The sequence below is a fragment of the Heterocephalus glaber genome, unplaced genomic scaffold (genome assembly GCF_053883595.1).
Source record: "Heterocephalus glaber isolate CG9 unplaced genomic scaffold, H.glaber_assembly_v1.0 deba00000122, whole genome shotgun sequence".
In the NCBI taxonomy this organism is placed as follows: Eukaryota; Metazoa; Chordata; class Mammalia; order Rodentia; family Bathyergidae; genus Heterocephalus; species Heterocephalus glaber.
Genome location: NW_028258138.1, coordinates 63,366,532 through 63,372,920, shown reverse-complemented (window position 1 = coordinate 63,372,920; position 6,389 = coordinate 63,366,532). Strand labels below are relative to the sequence as shown.

Sequence of the window (6,389 nt, the reverse complement as noted above, 5' to 3'; positions counted from 1 at the left end):
CACCCCACAAAATCAGAATACACATTCTTCTCAGCTGCACATGGGTCCTTCTCCAAAATAGACCACATACTCACACATAGACCATGTTTAAGTAAGTGCAAAGGAATTGAAGTTATCCCCTGTATATTATCAGACTGTGTGTGATGAAATTGGAGATCCATAGCAAAAGAAACCTGAAAAATTTCATAAACACGTGGAAATTGAACAACACACTTCTGAATAACCAATGGGTCACAGAGGAAATTAAAGAAGAAAGCACGGGGAGGGTGATCACGCTGAGGAGCTGCAGTCTCTAGCAAGATGATAGAAGTCCTGACAACAACTGACTCCCAGAAACTGCTACATCAGCTGAATACCCTGTTGGAACAGGAGGCCAGATGTCAGCCAAATGTCTGCGGCTTGAGACTAATTGAATCTGCACATGATAATGGCCTTAGAATGACTGCAAGACTGAGGGACTTTGAAGTTAAAGATCTTCTTAGTCTAACTCAGTTCTTTGGCTTTGATATGGAGACATTTTCTCTAGCTGTGAATTTACTGGACAGATTCCTGTCTAAAATGAAGGTACAGCCCAAGCATCTTGGGTATGTCAGACTCAGCTGCTTTTATTTGGCTGTAAAATCAATAGAAGAGGAAAGAAATGTCCCATTGGCAACTGACTTGATCCGAATAAGTCAGTATTGGTTCACGGTTTCAGATTTGATGCGAATAGAAAAGAATGTATTGGAGAAGGAAAACGAGCCTAAATTTTGAAAGACTAGAAGCTCAGCTTAAGGCATGTCTCTGCAGGATCCTATTTTCTAAAGCAAAGCCTTCTGTGTTGGCCTTATCTATCATTGGATTGGAGATCCAAGCACAGAAGTGTGTAGAATTAACAGAAGGAGTAGAACGTCTTCAGAAACATTCCAAGATAAATGACAGAGATCTGACCTTCTGGCAAGAGCTTGTATCCAAGTGTTTAACTGAATATTCATCAAACAAATGTTCCAAACCAAAATTTCAGAAGTTGAAGTGGATTGTTTCTGGGCATACTGTATGGCAACTGAAGCATAGTTACTATAGAATAACTCACCTTCCAACAATTCCTGAAACGGGTTCTTAGTTGGTAATTTTGGTTGCTATTCTCTGTATAGAGAAAATTGTATAATTTTCTTCTACAATTGAAGTATTGAAATATTATCTTCAAAATAAACCAGCTGGACTTGGAATAGCAAAAGGGAAAAACTGGTATCACCAATCTAGTCAGCTAATATTTGAAGGCATTTGCTATATATAAGGTACAATACCCTAAGGGCCGGGCATGGTGGTGCATGCCTGTAATCCTAGCACTTGGGAGGCTGAGGCAAGAGGATCGTCATATGAGTTTGAGGCCAGCCTGGGCTACATAGTCAGTTCAAGTTCAGCCTAAATTACATAGTGAGACCCTGTCTCCAAAAAACTTAAAAAAAAAACCCTTAGAAATTTGCAATCTCTGATATATATGTTAACAATTTCGTTAAATTAGCAGCTTAGAAAACAATGTCCTCTTTAATAATTTGAATTTTTAAGGTAGTGCTAAAGTAATGCTTTTTTAATTGCACATTTTGCTAAATGTAGCCCTAAGCTTTAGCTCATTTAAAAGTTATAATAGGACCAAAAGTTTGATCCATATATGAACTAATTGGAGACTGTTAGCTTATAAGCAGAGAATCATTATGAACTTGAATGTTACACCTAAAGAAAAAGTAATACAAAGCAGATGATGGCTTTCGGGTTTCTGAAAATTGCCAGTATGTCTCAACATACTGCTATTGCAATTGGAATAATATAAAGTAATTATATTCATAAAAAACATAAATTCAGTCACTGCATATATTCTATATGTTCTTGCCATCTAAATGTATTAGCTTACAGTAATGATTTATCTTTTCCTGCTAAAAACTGAATGTTGATATTTAATACATCCACATATGATTATGAAACTTGGGCATGACAAATTTACTTTTAACAGCTAGTAGTATTTAGATAAACTTTTGATAAGTTGGGGGCTTTTGTTCTTTACATAAATAGTATTATTGCAGCAACAAAAGAATTTCTTTGAAGCCCTTCTCCACAACCCTGAACTATGGACTCCATAATGTTATAATTGATTTAAATTGTGACCCCCTGGGCAGGGGATTTAGCTCAGTGGTGCCACAGCCTGCCTTGCAAGCACAAGGGCCTGAGTTCGACCCCGGGTACCAAAACACACACAAAATATTGGGCCAGGGATTTAGCTCAGTGCTTTCGCTGCCTGCTGTGCAAGCACAAGGACCCGAGTTCGATCTCTGGTAACAAAACAAAAAAAATAAAATAAAATTATGAACCCTCAAAACATCACAACTAGATTAGTATGATGTTTTCCATCTTTGGAAAACTGCCTAATTAATATAATGCTGCAGTAAGATTGTTTAGATTGAATTCATCTGTAAAGCTAAAGACATAAATGTGAAACAAGCCTGAAAGGGTGAACTGTGAATCTTCTTTTCTAACATTAATTTAACTTTCTGTACTGGATCAATATATTATATTTAGGTGATTTGGAAAATGGTAACCTAAAATTTTAAATTATGAGGTTTACATCAAAACCAACATTTCACTCATGCACTTTTTAAGGGCATAATAAGGTTATATTCTAGATAATGTAATGGTTTCTTGGTACCCATAAGTAGTCAAGTCATAGATAGTTCAGAGATGAGAATGTTACATTTGGGAATTACATTTACATTTAAAAACATTTTGTATTAAGCCAAAATGCAGACCTACTAAGTTTGGCATATTCATTGAGCTATCTTTAATGTTTCTTCTAAAAAACAGGTGACATTTGTAACAATGATAAAAATTTCTATACAGAATCTACTTCCTCAGTCTTGTCTAGTTCCATTAAAAACAGTGTTCTATTATATTACATAGTAAAGTCAAAATCAATTACCACTCTGAAAACTTGCTTTACCCTAAGTTCTGACTAGATAAAGCACTCCAGGTTTTACTATGGACTGTTTCTATAAAACTGCCATTGCTTCCAGTTTTGTTTTGTTTTGTTTTTTTAAGGAATAGAATATACTTTCACAAATTTCCATAACGTGTCTTAAGAAAAGGAGGCACCGCCATAATTATGAGATTGCTGAGGTAGTGTTTGGAATTCTCCATATCAGCCAATCAATATAAGGAAATGTACAGATATTGTTAGTGTTGTAAACAGTTAGTGCAGCCTGAAGCCTGAGTCTATCTAGAATGGATGTAACCAATTTTGACATCATGTTACAGATAACTAAGCATTGAAAAATAAACCAAAGAACTGCAGTATATTCTACCTTTAACTTTTTGTAAACCATGTTTTGTGGATACTTTCAGTTTTACCATAAGGTTGATATATTTCAATATTTTGAAAATATCAGTATTAATTTTGAGTTGGCAGAGGTAACCTAACCAACTACCTTTGATACTAAGAGATATACCTTTCAATAAAATTATTGGAATGCAAAAGAAGAAATCAGACAGTTCCTTCAATTAAATGACAATGACAATGCAACATCTCGGAATGTATGGGACACAATGAAAGCAGTCTTATGAGGGAAATTCATAGCAGTGAATATGCATATTAGGAAAACAGAATGAGCCCAATTAAATAACCTGATGCTGAACCTCAAGCTTCTAGAAAAAGAAGAACAGGACAAACCCAAAGCTTATACAAGGGAGGAAATTGTAAAGATCGGAGAAGAAATCAATGCAATGGAGACTAAGAGAATGATACAAAAAATCAATGAAGCCAAGAGTTGGTTCTTCAAAAGAATCAACAAAATTGACAAACCCTTAGCCAACCTTCTCAGAAAAAGGAAAGAAAAGGCTCAAATCCATGCAATTAGGAATGAAAAGGGCGAAATTACAACAGACTCAGCAGAAATCCAGAGGATCATCAATACTTACTTCCAGAATCTATATGCCAGTAAGACGGAAAACACAGAAGAAATGGACAGATTCCTACATACATATGAATGACCAAAGCTGAACTAAGAAAACCTAAAAATTCTAAACAACCCAATATCAATCAATGAAATTGAAAATGCAATTAAAAAATTACCAACTGAGAAAAGCCCAGGTCCTGATGGCTTCATTGCTGAATTCTACAAGACATTTAGAGAGGAAATACTGCCACTACTGTTGAAACTCTTCAATGAAATTGAAAGGGAAGCAATACTCCCAAATTCATTTCTGGAAGCAAGCATCACCTTGATTCCCAAAGCAGAGAAAGACCCAACGGAAAAGGAGAACTATAGGCCAATCTCACTCATGAACATAGATGCAAAAATCCTTAATACGATACTGGCAAACAGAATGCAGAAGATCATCAAGAAGATCATACACCCTGATCAAGTGGGATTCATCCCAGGGATGCAGGGATAGTTCAACATATGCAAATCAATCAATGTAATACACTATATCAATAGAGCCAAGGACAAAAACCATATGATTATCTCCATAGATGCAGAAAAGCATTTGACAAAATCCAACATGTATTTATGATAAAAACCCTAAAAAAAATTGGAATAGATGGTCTCCACCTCAAACTGATAGAAGCCATCTAGGAAAAACCAACAGCCAGTATTATACTAAATGGTCAAAAACTGAAATCCTTCACACTCAAATCAGGAACAAGACAAGGATGTCCACTATCACCACTCTTGTTCAATATAGTTCTGGAAACATTAGCCATGGCAATTAGACAAGAGAAAGAAATAAAAGGAATAAAGATAGGAAATGAAGAAGTCAAACTGTCATTATTTGCAGATGACATGATACTCTATATAGAAGACCCCAAGAACTCCACCAAAAGTCCTCTAGACTTAATAACCAAATTCAGTCAAGTAGCTGGTTACAAGGTCAATACACAAAAATCAATAGCTTTCCTCTACACCAATGACAGACTCACTGAGAGAGAAATAGGACAAATAATTCCTTTCACAATAGCATCCAAAAAACTGAAATAACTAGGAATCAATCTAATGAAAGAAATCAAACACCTCTTCTCTGAAAACTATGGCACTCTGAAAAGAGAGATTGAAGATGATATCAGAAAATGGACAGACATCCCCTGCTCCTGGGTAGGAAGGATTAATATAGTGAAAATGGCCATACTTCCAAAACTGCTATATAGATTTAATGCAATTCCAATTGAGATCCCAGCAGCATACTTGAGAAAACAATCCAAAAATTCATTTGGAGCAAGAAGAGACCCAGAATAGCAAAAGCAATTCTAGGTAACAGAGACATGGCAGGGGGTATCACAATCCCCAACCTGAAACTATACTACAAAGCTATGGTGATAAAAACAGCATGGTACTGGCAAAGAAACAGACTTGAGGACCAGTGAAACAGAACTGAAGATACAGAAACAACGCCAGACACAGCCATCTCATCTTCGACAAAGGAGCCAAACACCCTCACTGGAGGAAAGATAGCCTCTTTAATAAATGGTGCTGGAAAAATTGGGCTTCAACTTACCAAAGATTAAAACTAGACCTGTATCTCTCACCATGCACTAAACAAAAATCCAAATGGATTAAAGATCTAAATATTAAAATAGAAAGTCTGAACAAGTTGGAACAGAGGTTAGGTAGAACTCTTGAAGACATCAGTGTAGGAAAAGATTTTATGAACAAAACCTCAGTTGCCCATGAACTAGCACAAATAATCAACAAGTGGGATCTCTTCTTATTAAAAAACTTCTGCACAGCAAGAGAAACCACCAGCAGTGTGAAGAGACAACCCACAATGTGGGAAAAAATCTTCACCTGCTCTTCCTCAGACAAAGGTCTACTATCTCGAATCTATAAAGAACTTAAAAAGATCAGACCTCCCAAATTTAAAGACCCAATCTGAAAATGGGCATCTGAAATGAACAGACATTTCTCACACAAAGAAGTAGAAATAGCAAATAAATACATGAAAAAATGTTCAACATCACTGGTCATTCGAGAGATGCAAATGAAAACAATGCTGAGATTCCACTTCACTCCAGAAAGAATGGCTGCTATCATGAAATCAACCAATAACAAATGCTGGCGGGGCTGTGGGGAAAGAGGAACCCTGCTTCACTGCTGGTGGGAGTGTAGCCTGGTGCAAGCACTGTGGAAATCAGTATGGAGAAACCTCAAAGAACTAGGACTGAAAGTCCCATTTGACCCAGCTATTCCACTGCTGGGTATCTTTCCCAAAGAATTAAAAGAGTCATACTACAGCGATATATGTGTGTCCATGTTCATAGCAGCACAGTTTGTGACAGCTAAAACTTGGAAACAGCCCAAATGCCCATCAATTGGAGACTGGATAAAGAAAATGTGGGGTTTTTTTATAAAATGGAGTAGTACTCA

The 6,389-nt window shown here is 36.4% G+C and overlaps 1 pseudogene; it reads left to right on the top strand.

Moving 5' to 3' along the window:
* Positions 1 to 264: 264 nt before the first annotated feature.
* On the top strand, positions 265 to 1,343 carry LOC147830458 (cyclin-G1 pseudogene; annotated as a pseudogene).
* The last annotated feature ends 5,046 nt before the right edge of the window (positions 1,344 to 6,389 follow it).